Raw genomic sequence first — 20811 nt, forward strand, 5'->3', positions numbered from 1 at the left:
ATAAGCCATTTTAAACAAGAGGATCTACACAAACTTAGCGGCTCTAACTGGGACAAATACACTAGATATGTGTGTCATTATGAGATCTGGAAAAGCTCAATTATTATGCTCTACAACAACAAAAGAATCAGTGCCTTTTAGTCTCTATGAGTCTCCTGAGGCAAGATTTTTGTGCAAGAATCCTCTTTTTACCTTAAATCAGAAAAGGAAGACGTGGTTATTGTTTTCTCAGGAAGTTTGCTAGTGGATATCCTCACAGAATGCTTTGATTACATCTAAGAAAAACCACGTACAGTTGAAAGCTTACAGGTAAAATTAGTTTCACCGATTAAAAAATTTGACACTCTATAGGCTAAGGGCAGGTTGTTGTTGAATGATTTGGGTTTTTTAAATTTTTTATTAATAGTGAAAACCTACTGACTGAATTAGAAAAAAATGCCACAAAAGGCAACCTGTGGTGTCACAGAAAGACACTAACCTACATCTACGAGCCTTTCAAGGTCTATAAGTTATCAAGAAGAAACCTTACCTCTAAGCTGGTTTGGGCAACTTCAGAGAGACTTGTGCACAGTCATAACACACAAACGTCCAGTACACATTTCTCAGGCAAAATAACTAACTAAATCAGAGGCCATCAGGTTGCCCCCTCCTTCCACAAAGAAACATCAGACAGTCAAATAACAATAAGCATCAGGATTATTTTATTAATATTTTTCTATGTTATCTTTCTGATTTTTGTATACCACAGTATCTACAGGGAAGAAATGCACACAATATGCTTTTGGAGATCTTATGCTAGGCTAAATTCCTTTCAGTGATCTGAAAACTACTACGGCCTGAATGCCAGACTTGAAGGAAAGCATGAAATTTCAACGATTTTCAACCTGTGAGATGCATATTGCTAGAATTAGTAAGAACCATACGTAAACAAACAAACAATATCTCTAGATACTTATACTCTACACAAACATGCAGCACAAGTGAAAGCAAATATAAACATATGCATGTATATATACGTATGTAAACAGAAAGAGTAGGTGTGTATGATTACATCAACAGAACATAACAGCTAATTAACACCAAATCTCAGATCATCTTCAGGTGGAAAAATACACCTGGACTAAGCAGTTTATTGGCCAGTGGTAATAACTGCCTCCATAGCGTTGGCTTACATCACTGCATATTCCATCACAAAGTGACTTCCTAATTACCTAGTCTCTTGAGATGGCTTCAGCTCTGAATTGTAACTTTTAGGTCCAACCTAATGAACAGTGTCATTCAAAGGAAAACCATGAAATTTCTTCATGAAAGGCCAGGTCACAGTGAGCACAATTACCTTCAGTTAATACACAGCCAGTATCTTTCCACTATAGCATTCTTATGCTAAATACAACTCTTCTGTTGGCAAAAAAGGGTAAATAACCTTCCCTCCTTAAGCAAGAGTATTATTACAAGGTAACAGAAGCAACAATTGTTCTTGATAATTTAGATATCATACAGAAGGACTGTAAAACTTCAGAGCTATTGCCATCTAATCTCTTTTCATGCAGTATGACATGCTAAGTCATTATTAAAACACCACATCTGCTTAAATAAAAGCAGGATTTTGCGTATTCCCTCCTGCTGATGATTATTTTACATATGCAAAGCAGCATATTGTCAAACCAACTCATCCACATGTGCATATTTTTTTCAACTCAGAAAGGCCTACTTTTCCCTTCTGTACAACTCAGGAAGAACCTGTGGACTTAAACTAAAAATGGAAAGACTCAGTTACTGCGATTCAGTCAAAACCTAACCATTTCAGACTGGGTAACAGCTGATAATTTTCGGCCGTCCAAAAGAGAAAACAATCCTTGAAGTATCTGAAAGATGAAATCTTTGTAAGTTTTTTTGTAATGCCACTTTATCTGGTTATACCTGACTCTTTCTGCATGACACAGCACATTTCCTCTGAAAAAAAGATAGAACAGCTTATTCTGCATAGACAAAAGAAAAATGACCCAAAAATATTCCCCTCCCTTGAAGTGAGTTCACTACACGTTCTCCTTCTAAACGAAGAACACTGGAAACAATGTACAGCTGACAGCACTTTGCTGATCCTATGACTTTGGGTTGGGTGGCACTGGTCATCTGTTCCTTCACCACCCCTCCTTTTTTTTTGAAGCATGGTTTTATTACCTTCTTACATCGTCCGAGGGAGCCATAAACGGAGTCCACTAAATAAATTTGCTTGAGAAGTCTTTATGAGATTTGAAAGTTTAATGCAACTGCCAAAAGATTCTGGAGTGCTGGGAGAATTAATCTTACTACTCATTACATTTATTGATCCAAATCAAGCTTCCGGACGTCAGCATAGGTGCCATTGCTAAGAAATAAGTAGTTTCCAGGAAATCTGTACGTAAATCTGAAGTGATTGCCAGCTTTGGGGAGAGGAGAAAAGAAAAAAAAAAAAAAAAAAAGAGGTGTGTGATCTATATGCCAGTAAATGCAGTACTAGTAGATTATCAACCACTGCTTGGGATGCTTTCTCCAATACAGGTTTTTATAACCAACTAAAGATGAAACTACATTCCTCAAGCCTGTGAAAGGCCTGGTATCCGTAACAGATTTTTCTCTTTAAATACTTTTTGAATGAAATTAGGGATGAAGGAAGTAATAAGGAACTTTCATATACAAAGGCTGGATTTTTTTTATTTATTTATGTTAAATTAGAAGTTGAAACTGCTTGAAGGTAGCAGTTGAACAGCCATCTCCACCCATGAGATCATTCTACGCTTAGTAAGTAGGAAGAGTCCAATTTTGCTGCTACTTCTGCCCTCAAGTATAAGTGATGGCTTTTATTTTGAGGATAGAAGAAAACAGTGACTGTGAGTTTTGGAATGCATTTACTACGTTTGGTAGAGTAGTACCTGAGATTAAAAAAGCATCGGGAAAGGATGAAAAATAATGCAAGTAATTTTATGCAAAATAACCAAAAAAGTATCCACTTTACAATGAGGACCACTCCACAGCTGAACCAGAATAGGGTTCAGGTGTGGAGAGAGGTACTTCTGGGACACAAATGTTATGGAACTGTTAAAAGAAGACAAAAACAGAACGCTAAGTATACAGGTGGAGTCTGTTCCACACTACACAAGTTGCTACATATAAATGAAGTAACAGGAAATTTTTGTCCCCATAGTTTACAATTATAGTCAGGAAGAGAGTGAGAGACGGTAAGGAAGAGTGAGCGAGACAGCTCTCGCAGTACCCATGAACACAACAGTGGTGTAAAATCAATCAAACAGCAACCACGGGTCATCAAATACACAGCATTAAGTAACAGTTTCCATATTTCTGCCATCACTATAATTGCAACCAATAGTAGCAAAGCGACACTAGGAACGATAGGACAGTAATGCCTTAGAGTGGGCACAAAGATTTTCCACCAACTAAACGGGAGCTTAATGCACCCACAAAAAGATTCCAGTTTGAAAATGTTGTTGAACTGCAATATAAATGTGAACATAAGGAAGAGGGATTCCATGTGACAGAGCTTTACCTAAGGAATTTATCAGACAGGTGAAAATACAGTTATTTTGTTTCGTGTAACTCCTACTACGAACCTCCCCTATGACTGAAGCGCTAACCACAAGTAACGCTAATGCAACACAACAATCCATCCACTGTTTGAAAAGAGTATGGTTGAGCATGGCACAAGAAAACCATTTTATTTACATGAGTAAAAAACAGCATCAACAGCAAATTTATAAGAAGTATATTTCTTATAATAACGCTTCATTTTAGGGATTAATGTAATTGCTTTTCACCTTTTTTTTGTTTGGTATAAACTGTATAAGGATCATCACAAAACACTCAGGAAAAGACTTATTCTAGGAGTTTTCTAAAACTCTTAATTTCTGAAGTATTATTTTTACTCGCACTGGTGTGCTAATAAGTAAGAGCGGTACTAACAGTAAGGCTACCTGAAAGACCTTTTTGGAACACCTGTGATGTAACCTAGAAGCTCTGGCACTAAAGACATCATCACAAAAAAGCATAAAAGCTCAAACAGAAGTTCACAGATTCACCCATACATTACGCAAGGAATGCCCAGGAGAAGAAAAAAATTTCAGAGACACTTCATATAGGTATAGACTTGCCATGACATCTTAAACCATCTTACTGAGGAAGCATCTTATATTGAGGACAAATTAAATGTAGGTATTAATCATAACCAAAAAAGAAACAGAAGGAAAATGGTTAGAAAGACCTTCACTCAATATCCGTCTTGCATGTGGTTTCTTGGGGTTTGTTGTTAAACCTTCTTCCAGTTATATTTCTCCAATCTTTAAAAACATATACCATACCGACAAACCCCTTTGCTTTTCACTAATGAACATGACCCAACAACAGATAACCTTTACATTTTCACCCCACAAAGAAACAGCATTAACGCTTGTGAATCAGTTCCTGAAAACAGACCTGAGTGAGTCCTGTGCACCCTCAGCTTTCCCCAACACGCACAGGCCGACTTCACTGCATCTTGCTTGCAGTGCTGCAACCTGATCAGAAATTAGTGACCCAAAAGACCATACCCAACACGGTGCAACCCCCAGCAGCACACCTGCACGTCAAACCCCTCCAGGACTGCAAAGCGCGCTTCTGCTGCTTTGCATTTCCACAGAAATAAAAAGCACAAGTGTCCTAGACTCCAGGCATTCCTCTCTCAAAAAGTCCAAAAATGAAATATAAAAGCAGGTTCATTGTATACACAGGGTTTGAGGTTTTTTACTCCATTCTTAAGCAATGGATGAAAACAGTGTAACCTTGAAATACAGAAATATTCAGCTCAAAGCAGACTGAAAATGTAACTAACTGAAATGACTTAAAATTCACAGGAATTCTCTTGCATAACTGGTTAGGAAGTTGGGGTGACAAACCAGCGTTTTTTTGTTGGCAGTCGTGTTTTGTTTTTAAGCTGGATGAAGGAGGAGAAGATAACCTCAAGTGGTAAGAGCAAGAAACTTAAAAACCACCTTTTTATTTTCAAAAAAGAAAAAAAGAAAAAAAAACCATACAGAACAAAAAGGGGATTGCCACCTTTACGGCATCCACATAGTAATGACAGAAATGAACTGATAAAAATCTGTAACATATGCAGAAAGGTACAGGTGGTAAGACAGTATTTCTGGAATCTTATCTCTCTGCTCTCAGATGGCAGCTATGGACCAAGATCGTCTCTCAATGAAATGGTCAAATTCTTGTTGGTACCAGGCATGCTGCTTACAAATGCAAATTCTGCGAAGTTGAGTCCCAGCTCCTAAAGCACATTTGTGAAGGCTGGAGCATTTCCCTTGACACACCCTGGTTTTGATTGTCTGAATAGATGTGCTATTTGTTATCTACAAATAGAGACAGGAGAGTACTATCCGTTCCATAATGAACTGAGCAACTGGTGAGAAAAATACTTCTCATAAAAATTAGATTTGTTTTTTAATTTATTTTAAACCTAAGACTAGTGGCCAATCCAATCCAGTTGAACAATTGGGAAATTTGGTTCTACTTTAAGAAACAAATACGTAGAACGTAAGCTCATGAGAATGGCCTTCTCTTTGTAAAAAAAATACAGAACAATTTCTTTAACTGGTTGGGATGGTTCATATTTTAGGGTGGGTCAATACTTGCTGCTTAACAGACGAAATATTTTTGAACTTTCCTACTTCTGAGTGTTCTGCTTTGAATTTAAACTTAAAAGAGGAAAAAAACAACTTAATGCTAAATACAAAAACCTCAATAACTTGTCAGAAATTCTTTGAGGTTTGTAATTTTGCCCAACAAATATAGCCTAGATATAGTTTTAATCCTACTTAGTCTTTACAAAATTAAGTGTAAAATATTAATAAGGATCAGACTGTTGAGTTTGAATTTTCTGTTTCTTGTGTCATCACTTGACTTTGCAAATGAACATTAGAGACCTGCTGCTAAAACAGTGACATAAAAAGTAGCCAAGAACTTTCGAACAAGGTTGATTCTAACCCTGTTTCCTCCACAAAAATAAAGACATTTACTGCCTAAATAATATCTAGCACATTCACCTATCAGACAACAGAATCAACTTGTTAAATTCCATATACAAGCCTTCATTAGTTCACGACGCTGAGAAGGTGTTGGTGCTCCACTCCTGCCACAAATCAGTCTGAGTTTACTACGAACAGAGTGTTTGACTACCCTTTGTAACTGAAAGCACAAGTACAATCATAAAAACATCCATGGTATTTTTCTTGTCTATAAGATAGACCTAACAGGTTCATGGGACAAACCCTAGCAGAATAAATATCAACTAAGAGAGAGTGCGCTAAAAGATTACTTATAATTTGAAAAAAAAATAATAGGAAAAAAATCTTTGTGTCATCACGTGTATACATTTAGAAATCCCACAGAGAATCAATAGCATGAAAGTTAATTAATCAGGTTGACTTGACAAGGGAAATAGATGTGAATATAGTAATCTTATGCACTGGAAGCAATTACATCGTTTTAGATGATACCACAAATGAAGCTCAGGTTGTACTACTGAGATTATCGAGAACGTAAACTGTAAATCTTTAACAACATTTAACAGCACGTATTCCCCACACAGCAGCGTTAGCAGCCTTTCAGGCAACCACCCAATGAGCAAGTACTTAAATGTCACACTTGGAAAAGTTCTTAACCTACCTTTTGTCAGTGGTTCCAGAAGAAGGTTATTTTACCAGTCAAATGCAAAATCAGGTCAACATTTCACAGTGGTGCCATCCCTAACACTTTATTTCTACCCGGTATGCTCCTCTGCCCTTTTCCCTCTCCCCTTCAACACGCCATGCTTTCCACCATCGCATACTTCCCATTTAAAACACAACAAGAGGAACACTGTTTCTAATGCACGCAAGACAATACATACTGTTTTCCTAGAGGTTTCTCGATCTGAGTATATCCTTACCAGGGCCTTCCTCCTCACCTCTAATTGCCAGCTATAATTTTACACACCACAATTTAAACCAAATAAACAATGCTTTCCATCAGCTTCAAACAGGTGAGAAAAGGCTAGAAGGGAATGCTGCCTTCATCTGTTTGGACATACCCTGCAAACCACCGTTACAAAAGTCTTAGCTAGCCCCATGGTGGTATTTGTTGAATTCTATATAATTTCAATTTAAAAGCACCAAGTAATAGGATAATTGAGCTCATCTTCAAGCTATTTTTCCACTACTTAATACTTACTCTCTGTTTCTATTCTGTATTTGTCTGATTTCAGCCTCCTACCGGGGATCTTGTTATGCTCCTTTCTGTCATTCCAGTCTGGCTCCAGTTTTTTTGAAGCATTTTATTCAGTCTCTGCACCTCCCCAGTTCTCTTCACTAGGCTGGCAGGTAAGAGTCATCTCCTTGTAAAGTTTTGTTCAATCACCAGAACTGCCCTAAAACCAAATTCTAAGTAAAGTGACCAAACTACAGCAAATTAACATGCGTGCTTAGTCAGATAGAATTCCATAAAGATATGTATTAAAGACAAATCACCAATTTCTTTTTTTTTTTTTAAAGTGAATCTAACAGATAAACCAAAAATTAAATTTAAAAAAAAAACCACAAGAAATCTCACCTTTCAATCCTGGATGAATATAGCTTCCAAGAAAAACTCCAGCTGAACGTACAATATCCCTTCTGCTTCTCTAAGCAACCTTTTTCTTCTGCGAGTTCCTCACTTCTGGCTTGCTAGCCGGACCGTAGTCCACGTATGTGCAGAAGAACCCAGTGCATTATCCACAGAGCAGCTCACTTCTTTTATTCCCTCTCCACACTATTCAGCATGTTACTTGTAGCGCTGAAGCTGGTAAGAAGCCTGTGCATCAGCTCTGTGAAAGAGAAAGTCAGAATAAGCCAGGGCACATGGACACAGCACAGGGTGGGTCAGCTTCCCAGATCCCAATCATGCTGCCAGAGTGAGAATAGAAGCTCGAAAGCTGGAATGATCACACAGAGCAGTATGAAGTAGTAAAGCAACCCATGAATTCAGGTTGCTACTGAAAAACTGTTTCAAAAGCATGAACACCTTCAGAAAAAGAGAAGAAAAATCAGAAGAGAAAGCAAGATCTGGTATTAGAATAAGCAATTGCCCAGGGTAAGTTGGATACAGAGCAGACGCTCAGCACAGAACTTGTTAGCCTGAATGATTCCAAGGGATGTAACCTGTAAAGATGATGGTTACTCTAAAGATCAAATAAAGGACTTTGCCCCCGTTCTCCCCCAGCCAAATCTCCTCTTCTTCTAGACATTTTAGACTGGCTGTTATGAAAATCCTTGCAATTTTTCTAGAGAGTTCTGCTCAGTGCACTGTTTTTCAGATGTGAAAAAAAGCCCCAAAACTCTTAAAACTTTTCATTGATTACTGCTTAAAACCCTATGTTTCTTCAGTAAACCCCAACCGATATTGAACAGATGCCCAGCAGCATACATCAGAATACAGAAAACACAATGGGAACATTTCTTATATATTCTTATCAGAACAAAAGTGCACTTTAAATAAAGATCATTTTCTGGAGACATTTCAAAAATAGCAAATGCAAGACTTGTTCTATTTAAACATTATTCTTTTTTAATGAAACTGTTAACAAACATATAAAAATTATGAGCTAAAATTTCTTTAAAATACCTGAAAAATATGTATCTTGACATGTAATCGTTTCATTCAGGAAAAACTAAGTGAAATATACTTAAACATACATTTTTAACATCCAGTTAATGCACAGCTGATGATTTCTACTGAGCCACAGTGCTTCCCCCACATACCACAGGCAAACGGTACAGTGGTGCACATCATCTTAGCAGACATAAGCAGGTAAGTTTTAGCCGTGCTTCAAAACCCCCAGAAGTGATCACAGCGAAGTCAAGGATGAATTAACATATACCCAACCTGTCAAGTGAGGCTAATCACATCTACACATTATACGGTCTGCAAGAGAAGAACACATACAAAGTATGCTGAGCCAACAGTTATCACAACTTGCAATTTCTTTTATAAAACACTATCACCTGAATGCTATTTCTTCCCATATCAGGACACTACCACGTGAAGCATGGCTCAGACAGTGAGCAGCAGCCCCTTCCCAGGACACTACAATAACAGGCTTTGCCAGCCCAGGGAGCAGCAGAGAGCTGCTGTGCATCAAATGCAGAAGCAGAGGATCAAAGAAAAGAAACCTCATTGGCCCTGTTCAATCATTTTTTTCTCAATTAAAAAAAATTTTAAAAAACTGATTTGCAACACTCTCTTCATAGATAAATAAGAAAGAGACTTGTTCTAAAGGGAGAGACAAAAAGAACTGTGCAATGCTACGGCTGAAAACCTTAGGAACACAACCTATGAGTTCTGCTGGTAGGGAAGAAGGGTAGAGCAGCAGAGCTCCTTTAACCACGCAGGAAGTCACGCCTGAAACAAGTACTCAGCTTCCAAATTACTTTACGTTCACAAATATGCTAAAACTGCTACAAACCTTCAATAGATACTCAGGAATTAGGTCTTTAGTTCTTTGTTGTAGGAATGAGTTAAGAGGCTTGTTTAAGCAGCTGGTGTTGAAGAATAATAATCCCCACTTGCTTGATGCAAAGAAAATTGGAGCCCCTTGAATAACACACAATATTCCTCAACAGAATCACTAAGGTTGGAAAAGACCTGTAAGATCACCAAGGCCAACCATCAACCACCACCACCATGCCCATTAAACCATGTCCCACAGTGCCTCGTCCACACGTTCCTTGAACACCTCCAGTGATGGTGACTCCACCACTCCCCTGGGCAGCTTATTCCAGTGTTTCACCACTCTCTCAGTAAAGAAATTTTTCCTAATATCCAGCCTGAACCTCCCCTGGCGCAACTTGAGGCCATTTCCTCTTGTCCTGTCACTCGTCACTTGGGAGAAGAGACCAACACCCACCTCTCTGCAACCCCCTTTCAGGTAGTTGTAGAGAGAATTCAACCACTGTTTATGTTTTAAAATTCTAATAATCACAAAGTTCAACAACAGCTCACGAGAAAACTGATCCTGCTCCTAAATATATTCAGCAGTACGCAATACAACTTTTCTAAAGCTTTTTAAACAAAATTACCCACAAAAAAATACAGTAAAAGAACATTTAAGAAGTGAAGTCTCACAGACAAGGTGTTGGAAACATCAGATTTATAGTTACTGGTGCAATCTTAATTCAACTCTGACATACGTATTTATCATGAAACCATCTGGAAAGAAGTTCCTTTGCTCCAGAAGGCTCCTGCCTTAGGCTCAATACTGAAGGGGGAAGAATAAAGTAATGGTATATCCAGAACTTCTGAGTGTTTGAATTCCTAACTTAAAAAAACCTCTTTGATAATAGCCTTTGTACAAAATGCACACGTACACACAGAGGCATGTATCACCTCTGTGTCAAATGTTTTACAGTTCAAAGAGAAAGATTCTCTCCCCAAAAAAGCTGACTCTCCAAGACCCCCTTTCCACCAAAAATATTCACCAATATCCTCCTCTGGTTACCAGTGTTATGAAAAAGAAAAAACACCACAAAGTGCACAGAACCTTTTCTCCAGACAAGTGACATTTAGCCCACTGTTCCTTCACATCTCTGGCAATCTGCCACTGCTCAAGTGTGCTAACATTAATAAAAGATATTGAAGGGAGTAAGAACTCTTAGAAATATGTCAAGGACTGGGGGAGAAAAGCAGTATTAGAGAGGAAAATCCATTAAAAAAAATGAAAAACAAGATCAAGTCAATTATGCTTCTCAAATTGCAGGACTACCAAATTGCCTTATTAAATTGGCCTGCAAGAAGAAAAGCAAACAAAAGGGAAAGAATTAGGAGAAACAGAGACCTTCCCAGTACTTTTCCTGACACAAAGTATCTGAAAGTCTCCTTTAATTCAACAAACATATGAAAAATTGAAAAACTGAATTACTTTTTCCAGGAACACTGGATTCTGGGCAGTTTGTCTATTTAAATCCACATGCAGACATGCTTTTCTTCTGTATTCCAGAGAAGCACATGTAGGGAGGAGAGAGAGGGTGTAACACTAAGGCATTTGTTAAAAAAAGATTTCTCTTCTTCCCTGTTTTCACCTACCAGACTTTCCCTTCTGATCCATCTTCTCTTCTTTACCTGTAAGGCTCAAAGGTTCTGGTTCAGCAAGGAAGTGGTCAAGGAAGTCCTTGAATACTTGCCCTAGAGCAAGAAATCTGGGGAACTTGGGCAAGAGAGAAAAGAGTAAGAGCAGCCTACAAAGTGCAAAGGTTCAAAAGTTTTCACAAGAGCAATCGCTAAGGGATCACATGAGGAAAGAGGAGAATAACGCTAGAAGCTCAGCCTTTCACAGTGAAAGGGGTGACATAATTGTAGTACAATCACAACCACAAAAGGGCTGGGAATCTGCTTCTCAGTTGACAAAAATACAACAGCTATTTGACATCTGACAAACATTTACTACCTCATTTTTCCTATGGGAAGACGTACTTCAATTTGAGCAATTTTTAAGTAAAAGGTTCATGAATATAAATTACAAAGAACAGCCCTGTACTGGTAGAGACAAATAATCTCATTAAAGCCTGGTGACAACTCATGGATTCAGCTAGAACAGAACTGCACACTTCAATACTTCAGTAACCTTTAACTGATTTATTTTCTTAAGTATTATCAACTGTAAAAAGGACTGAAAGTTTCATAATGTGAGTGTGTGAACCTCATTTGGTGAGAAATCCAGTGTTGTTTGGAAACCAGGAAAACAAAACTTTATGGAATGATTTACTGCGAACAGAACAACTGTCACTCTGCTCAGAAATGTAATGTTAATATGAAAAATGAACGAAGCCTGTAACTTTAAGATGGACCCATCCAGACGATTCCCTTACAGTCAGCCTCCCAAAAGTGCCAGAAAGATACTTGAACAGATGCAGAAAAGTCAAACTTAATGAGAACAACTAGGCTAATTAACTCTTCAAAAAGAGAAAGATCAAAGTAAACAGGAATGGAGGAAGAAATGTAAATAAAGCATGTGGACCACTCTCTGCCCAGTCACTGCATCTTCCTGGGTAGATCCCTGTTTCCGCACAATTTCATGACCTGCTGGGCAGCGAACTCTGCCCGCTCTTCCCTACTCCTCGAGAAGCTCTCATGCCTTCTCTCTACCTTTGCAGGCAGCTGGCTTCACTAAGGGAAACGGAGGAGAACTGGGGGCCCCTCCTGATGCCAAGAAGCATGCCCTGTTTCCAGCTGAGAGTCAACCCAGTCCTAGGCAGCATCGCTTAGGATAGCATGATTTGGGAAAGGTATGAGAGGTGGAAACTGAACAGATTTACACCGGGAGCTCTGAAGGGGTCTTCAGTTTGTGCTCAAAGACGAAGGTCTGAAGCCCCAGCTCCTGAACAAACCTCATCCGAAGCGTGAAAGTGCAGCCTGGCTCCCTCTGATATGCTACCAGCATTAGCAATGCAGGTTTGAAGATGGAACAACGTAATATACATGGGCACAGGATCGAAAGGAGAACCTGGGTAATGGTATCCAAATCCAAAGAGTAGCGGCTACACAAAAAGAAGCATTTTCAAGGAGCAGAGTTTTTTCTGACTCAATTATTGTATCTCCTATTTGTTCTTCTCTTCCGGTGTATATTCTGGCAAGAAATCTTCCTCCCAGAATGCTGCCTGCATCTCATTACTAATACATCTGCTTCACGCCAAGTCTTTTTTCATCTTAATGTAAAATTCTTCATTAACAGAAAAATGCCAAATGAGCTAGTTTTCTTTAGAGGTGAGCCAAATCTGCATACTTGATTTCTTAATTAACATTAATCTTTTATACCAGCTACAGATTCCAGTTTCTCCCCACCATGATATAGGCTTCTTCATCAATACTGCACCACCAACTTAACTCCCCAAAGAACTCAAAAAGGAATATGTCTATTTGATTAATGTTTGACTTGCAGTACCACTCAGTGCAACTATAGCAATGGATTTTATTTTTTTCTTTTACAACTCACCAACAATAGCTATGTTTTCAGTCGATACAGCTAAAACAGTTAGCTATGATTAGTATATTTTGAAATAATCTAGTAAATAATTGCCAAAATGGAGATGATGGGGGTTGCAGAAAGGGAGCAGCTAACACAGTAAACAGCAGCTAGCGGCAGCTGAGCCTAGGCAGATCCATTACGTTATTTTCTTCCATTTTAACAGGTCTAGAGCCAAGTTTTGTAACTACAGCTATGATCTACTCCCTGAAGCAGAATACTATTCACAGGCCTGCTACACATAGGAATCATCTTTCTAACTTTCACACTCCTAAAAATAAGTATTACTGGCAAAATTTCCATCAGCAAGATTCTGAAATTCCTCAAAGCAGATCATATATTATGAAACTATGTATTTGAGGTAATGGTTCAAATTCTGGCCCTAGCAGAGATCTGAAAACCAGGCCTATACTGCAAGCTTTTGAAAATTACTGTTTTCTTAATTGCACAACCAAAAGACATCCTCAGACAAAACAGCAGCACTATAAAAGGAAACTAGAAATAAAAAGATAATAACACAGTGACTATCAGCAAGACATTGACAAAGCTCTCTTAACACCAGCCTGACCGTTTGGCTTGAAATATGGGATGCACGTTAACAGGCAGGCTGTCAATTCTACCACTTACCGTCAATCTCTTCCAGTGTCACCAAGACATATATAAAAATATGGTGTATTGAAATATATAATCCATAGCAGTATTAAAAACATACTATGTTTTTATGTTGCTTTGAGGCAGGTATTAAATCAGACCACAATAATCCCATGAGTTTATGTATTGAAAAAGTCTTAAAGTGATGAAGAAAGCTTTCTACAGCCTGCTTTTTTTCAGGATCTGCAGTCCCGTTGCTGTTTTTGTGTGGGATAGGAGACATTAGGAAAAAAGGTAAATGTCCCATGTCTGCTTAAAGTGATCTGTCACAGATGTGTCCTTTAGAGAGAGCAGATAATGCCATTATCATTTATTCCATAAACTTATCAAGGTCTTCATGGTCTTTAAATGTTTAGTGACAGTGGTTTTGCCAGTAGGGTACAGTTTAAGAATACCCAACTCCAGTCAGCCTATTAAGTTATTTAAGGCAGGGGCAAAAGATTTTCAGGTGTAACTGCTTTTCAACACATTATAGATCTGAATATCTGCTCGCATTTTAATCTAAGTCCATTGTACAACATTGGTTTTACGTTTAAAAATTTCAGACATTTCTTTGAAGAATACTGAAATGCCTTACAGGAGAAGCTTTGAGATGCCGATGAGGTAAGCTGAGTCATATACCCATTTTACAGACAAACTCAAACCAAGAGCTGTGAAGCCACATACACTGCCGAAGCGGCATAACCAGCTAGCTTCTCTTCCTGCCACTCAACAGAATTGCTTTCTGAGAACTGTACATTAGTCATCCCACAGATTTTCTGCTTCACAAATAGCAATAAATTACAGTGTTTCCAAAGAGCACACACAGAGACATGGGATGGCTTATATACATAAATACATATATGACCATTTTGTTATGCTACCTGACCATCTGAAAAACATCGAGACAAGTAAAAATTAAGTTGTCAAGAACAGCATGAAATGCACAAGTATATCCAGTATTTTCTCTGGTTTCCTTGTTAAATGTATTGCCTGACAGATTCTGTGTTCCACATATAACAAAATTTTTATCGTATTCTACTGGAATTTGAACTTTAGCATTGTTAGTATGTTTTCTACTTCTAATTTAGTTCAGAAAATAGATAAAACACATTTCAAAACAAAACCCAAAATATTTAACCTCTTGCAAGCTCGCATGAAGTTGTCTATAATACCTTTTGATATTGAAACTTTTCATCCAAGTTGCAATGAATCAAAATAAATATCGGAATTTCCTGTAGGAAATCTTCTTTTCCCCATCAAGAAATTGTGTGCAAAGTTTGAAGGTTCTAAGTTTAGCTGTCAGTGCCAACAAGTAAGCAAAATACTACAGATTAAGACGCATCTTCCTGTGGTTATCCCAGGGAACAACGGCTACTACCTAATCTCCCGTTTCTCAGCTGAGTCAGTGATGACTGGTAAACAGAGCAGAGGCACCGCAGATGCCAAGCAGGGAAAACCAAGGATATTAGAGCTCTTTACATGGTTGTTCTCTTTAATCTGACAGTTCTCTGATTTCCACACTTTTTATTCAGAGCAACAACACAGGTGGGAGCTGTTTAAAGAACCAAACCTTTCTATCAGTCCAAGTACTTGGTTTATCATATACATTTTTGACAATACTTGTGTTTAGTCAGATCATGAACACTTCAAAGTCAACTGGGTGCAAAGAAACACATAGTTTACATGATATTTAACGTGAATTTTACTGATAAAACATTTCTGAAAACAATAATCGAAATAAAGGTTATTGAAATCACCCTTAATCATGAGTGGAAACCTAGAGTTTCTCAATGGTACTGATTGTACCAGCAATTAATATATTCTATACTGAGTCTATTCACCAGGTTGAGAGAATCTAAAAATATACCACTGCTCAGAATGATGATTTCTCTGTCTGCTGCACAGACAGCTTTTCTGCTAACTGTCTTCAGGGAATCCTCTGCCTGGTGCCTCCACATTTCAGATTCAAAGAGAGATTTCAAATAATTTTCTGGCGTTTCTCCAGCATTAACTATGACTAACTCAATTCAGCAGAGAAATGCCAGAATCCATATAGCTTCTGAGTGGGTGGGATTGACAGTACTTTGCTAATGCCCCTCCCTCTCCCTGCTTTTATTGCAAATAATTTTTATACATATTTTCCTAACAAAATTTGATTTTGTCAACATATCCAGTGGGCTTACAATACAGCTATTGTTGCTGGAAATGTCAGTACTTCAAATGTGATTCTTGCTGTAGCTCTCATAGGATATTGAGAAATAGGCAAGTAAATTTATTCTTTGCATCTAAATGTCAGTTTAGGTATAAAAAAATTAAATATCATGACTAGAAGATGTATGTGCACCGTATATCTAATGTGATGACTTGGATAAGAAACAAAATTAAACCTCTTCCATATGAGACTACTGTACCTAACAGTGGAAGATGTCAACGGCCCCTCTATAAATGAAAATGTATACTACTGGTAAGAATAATTCTACAAGATCCTTTATTGTAATCATAAAATGTAAAAACATGATGAAATCAAGTCATATTAGAGTTTAGAATACAATAAACCAGAAGCTATTAGATCCCCAGCATACTTGATATTTTAAATGAAGACATAATCACTAAATAAAAATTTATCTTACTTCAATAATGTAAGAACTGTATTCTTACGAGCCAGACAGTTTTCAGCAACTCTCCATCTGAGTCCCTCCACAAAAGTCAACAATGCCTCTATGTATGGAAACCGAAAAAATACTGGAGGAAAGAATCTTTGCATGGATAAATAATGGGTTATAAAGACAGGAAACACAAGGTAGGATTAAACAGTCAAAGTTTTCACAGGGGAGTCAGCTCACCAGGGGAGTCTTGCAGACAGCTGAGCTAGGAGCTGTGCCGTTCAACATATTCATAATTAATCTGGGAAGAGTGACTAGGAAGGTGACATTCTGTGGATGATACTAAGGTAGTTAAGACAGCAAAGATGAGGACCACCTGCGAAGACCTGCAGATGGACCTTCCATGTTTCAGTGACTGAGCAATCAAAATGATAGATGGAATGCAACAGGAATAAATGTAGAGTGATGTACCTGGGGAAAAAAATCCTGGCTTTACATACAAAATGATGGATTCTGTACTGAATATTAACGTGCAGGAATGATAATGTGGGTCTCTGCAGCTATTAGTTCTACGACAAAATTGACTCACACTCCTTGACAGTCGAATAAAAATTGAAATAATTAGAGAAAGAAAACAGCAGAAAAAAAATGTGTTGCTGTATAAAACCCACAGTACATACTCCTTGTACATAATTCCAATTCCCCCACCTCAAAAAGGATATGATAGACTTATAAAGGGTTCAAGGAAGGGCAAGAAAGCTAACGCCTTTCAGTCAGGAAAGAGAGATGACCCTGAAGAGGGATGACAGAGGTCTAGCAAATCCAGAGCGAGATGGAAAGGGTGAAAGCCCAGCCTGTCCCTCACAGGATCAGAGCTAGAGGAGCATCAGACAACGGTTCAAAAGAAACAAAAGGCAGTGGGGTTTCCTACATGGCCTGTAAATTAGGCTGGGGAACTTTACTCCAAGATACCAAGCCTTTACATGTGTCTAAGACAGACTCAAAAAGTTATATGGGACAAAGAGCCTATGACTGTACCTCTGGCTCCCCGGCTCCTGAGCATGTGGAAGCTGCGAGAATTTTCTGTGGAAGTTTTATTACACGCTTGCTCTAAACTCATACTGCCATACAGGTATCTGCTTTTCAAGTGAAGAACCCTAAAAATGATGGAAAGGCACAAAAATCAAGTAGCATCCAAGATTAGCAGAGAAGAACCTTCCATCTTGAGCTTAAAACGGTTGTGAGGCAACTGCAGCATTCAATATGAAATGTGAGTATATAAATGCTGTGAATGTAAAAAGAACAAAAAAAGTAAAAATCACCAAGTTTTCCTTGGTCAGCCTCAACCACGGGAGAGAGCATGAACTGGAGATTTCCACTGCCACCCGGGGTGGCAGGATCCACTCAGGTGCTCTTGGGACACAGCAGTGCTCCAGACCGATGCTGTCCAACTCCTGCAAGCCCAAACCCTGCTCTTCAATCTCTGCCAATAGCTATACCTGGGTTCTGCTCCCAAAACACCCCCCAACCTTGCTCCAGTCTTCACCCAAACACGTGTAAACTCCTTTTGGACTGGCATATCCCCTCACCCTTTTTGTCAATCAAAATAATTCCCTGTTCCCATCAGTAATACCTGGGCCAGAACACCTTCACCCAAGTCAGCAACAACAGCATGGTATGTACACGTAAATCCACAAGCACATAAAAAAGAATAAATACCGAGTACATGTGAAACAGAGACGGGTTATCTGGGGATGTAGGTTCTTCCCTTTCAGGATACCTGGCTCTCAAAGCCCAGCATCTAAATTCTAGGCTTGACCGAGACTAGAGGTCTAATTAATTTGCTGAAGGTTATACTGATAGCTTTGGCAGAGATCAGAATCAGACTACAGTCTTGTGTAATATTTCAACCGCAAAGTATCATCTCCATGACCAGATTTATTTTTCTTGGTTCTACTCTACTCTACATAATAAGCCTTCCTCTGTAACACCTGAAAGCTCATTATGAGCTCCAGTCAAACCATTCCTAATTATTAATACACCTGATTGCGCTTGCCCTTTCGTGTATTTGAGCACCTCAGTATCATAGAAGCTATTAAAGCATTTACAAAATAGGTAAATAATTTATTTTCACACCTGAACAGAGTTCACTCTGGTCATTTGCTGTTTCATATTGCGTGTTATTATATGCAATCACTCACCTAAATTACATGATGTTGCCACTTTCCATACGAATGTCTGAATGGCCAATAATATCAAGCTCTAAGTAGGATTTCCGTTTAATAGCAAACATTCTTGTTTGGGCATGAATACCCCGTGCCTGCGTGAATATAGATACCCACAGAATGAAAACTTGTTTTTTGAATACTTGCTAAAAAAACCCCACATCATAGATGCTTGCAAGGAGCCTGAGCACGACTGATAAGAAAGCAATATAAATCTCCGGCATACATTTGCCAACTCAATTCTAAAACATTCAGCTGATTCTAACTGTAGATTACTGATCTTCTCCAGCCATCCACATTTTCATCTTCTGCTAAAAATATCCATTTACACAGACCAGCAAAGAAGCCGTCCAGGATGCCCAAACTTTAATAAATCACAGACATCGATTTAATCTCACATAAATGAAGCTTCCCATAGTCCTTTTAAAATAAACAAGGAGGACACAGAGGCCTGCACATAATCACTAAATTACAAAGAACAGATGTGAAACATTAACAAGGAAATGCTCAGCTGGCAAGGAGAGAACACTATAAAACAGCACGCACTGTACCAAGGCAGATTGGCTTTTAAATGACTCATACTTAGGAGATTACAAACAACAAGGAACAAAAATAAAATAGTTCATTTGACTGGGCCTAATACACTTTAGTTACTTTAAATTAACTGCTAATTGTGCCATTTCTTTCCCTCCTACTTCTTCTCCTTTTGACATCTTAGTTGAAATGCCTTAATAGAGGGGAAATTACTACAAACCCCACACAGTTCACATCTAGGCATTTACCTACTGTAAATTCATTATTAGTGCAAGCATTCCCTTCAAAATATGCATTTATTTCTCTGAAAAGAAAGCATTTCTCTCGATTGCCTGTCCAACACATTACTACACCAAGTAAGCATATGATGAATTTTTTCCTCAGTTTTGCAGATCAGTTCTCTCAAGTTTTTATTCCGTTCATCCCACGTATTACAAGACCTATGTCTCACCCTTCACTGAGAGAGAGGGGAAAAAAGAACAGGAGTCGCTTCTTGCAGTGTTACCAAAGGAGGCTCTTCAGCATACCCCTGAATGACCAAGCCGTGTCAAGTTATTCCGGATAACAGAGATGAAGAACCACCACGCAGCGCAGGTCGACGAAAGCTAAAACGCAAATGGCAATCGAAATTCAGTGTGCTCTAATTAAGTTCTTTTAGCAGTTATGGTACTTCTGGGGAACAGGCTTTTTAGCTATGGTGCCGACGCTGCCTGCCTCTTTTACACGCACGTGTTTTCTATTCATATGCCTATCCTACAAACATTCTTTCATGTTTCACACAACTTTATGGTTTATTGTCCAGGGACAATGTAATCTGCTCGCCTACTATTGTACACTGGAAAATGCCATCTTTGCAACGCTAATTCATGCAAATTGCCCAAGCCCAGATGTACTGTAGCCATTACGTCCCATATTCATATGTGAGATTATATCAAAGAAACTCAGATTCCTTTCCTTTTCTCCTTAAACAATCATCTCCATCAATCTTATACTTCCAAAAGCCATTAAAATGCCACTGCCACCAGCCACTGCTGCTCTGTCATTTGATATTGAGTCAGACAACTAAAGTGTCAGGACCACGCTGCTCACACACTTTCCACTTGTCTTACTTAGCAAAAAACTTGTAATATTCTTGCCTACCTAAACCATCTTGTTTTAGTACTGGTAACCAGAGAACTTTCTAAATTCAAAAAGTTACTGCAGAAAACATTTCAAATCAAACACGCTGCTGGTAGCGCCCTCCCGTAACTGTCCGTCTCCCACTCTGACTCTCAAGCAACGATAGTGCTTTCAGCAACGCCGACTGCAAAGTAAGTTTCTTCCCTATCTTCTAGTATTTGCATCTAAGAATAACAGTTCAGGGAAAAGAAAAAGCTCCATGCATGGGGCAGGGTGAGAGGGAGAGCAGAAGTCAGAAAAGTGTTAGCTGTACTAAAACACTGACCTAGAAGTGGTCCCAGCCTCGTGCTACAGAAGTAGTAGCTCTGACTTCTGCCAGTATCTTGGCACCAAAGTTACATATACCTTAAGGTTCTGAACCTGAATCCTTAAATACTGCGTAGTAACAAAAACCTGAAAACAAGGGGGGGTGGGGGGGTGGGGAGAAGACAAAAACTGTGGGTCAAGAAGACACAACACCCAGTGGAAAGGAGAAAAGAAAATTAAGAAGGGGCTCACACATCACTGTTCGGCCACAGGCCTGCAACCATATGTGCAAGTAGGCAATAAAAGCTCCAACTTATGACTGCTG

This window comes from Gavia stellata, chromosome 9 (assembly GCF_030936135.1).
Source record: "Gavia stellata isolate bGavSte3 chromosome 9, bGavSte3.hap2, whole genome shotgun sequence".
Taxonomy (NCBI): domain Eukaryota; kingdom Metazoa; phylum Chordata; class Aves; order Gaviiformes; family Gaviidae; genus Gavia; species Gavia stellata.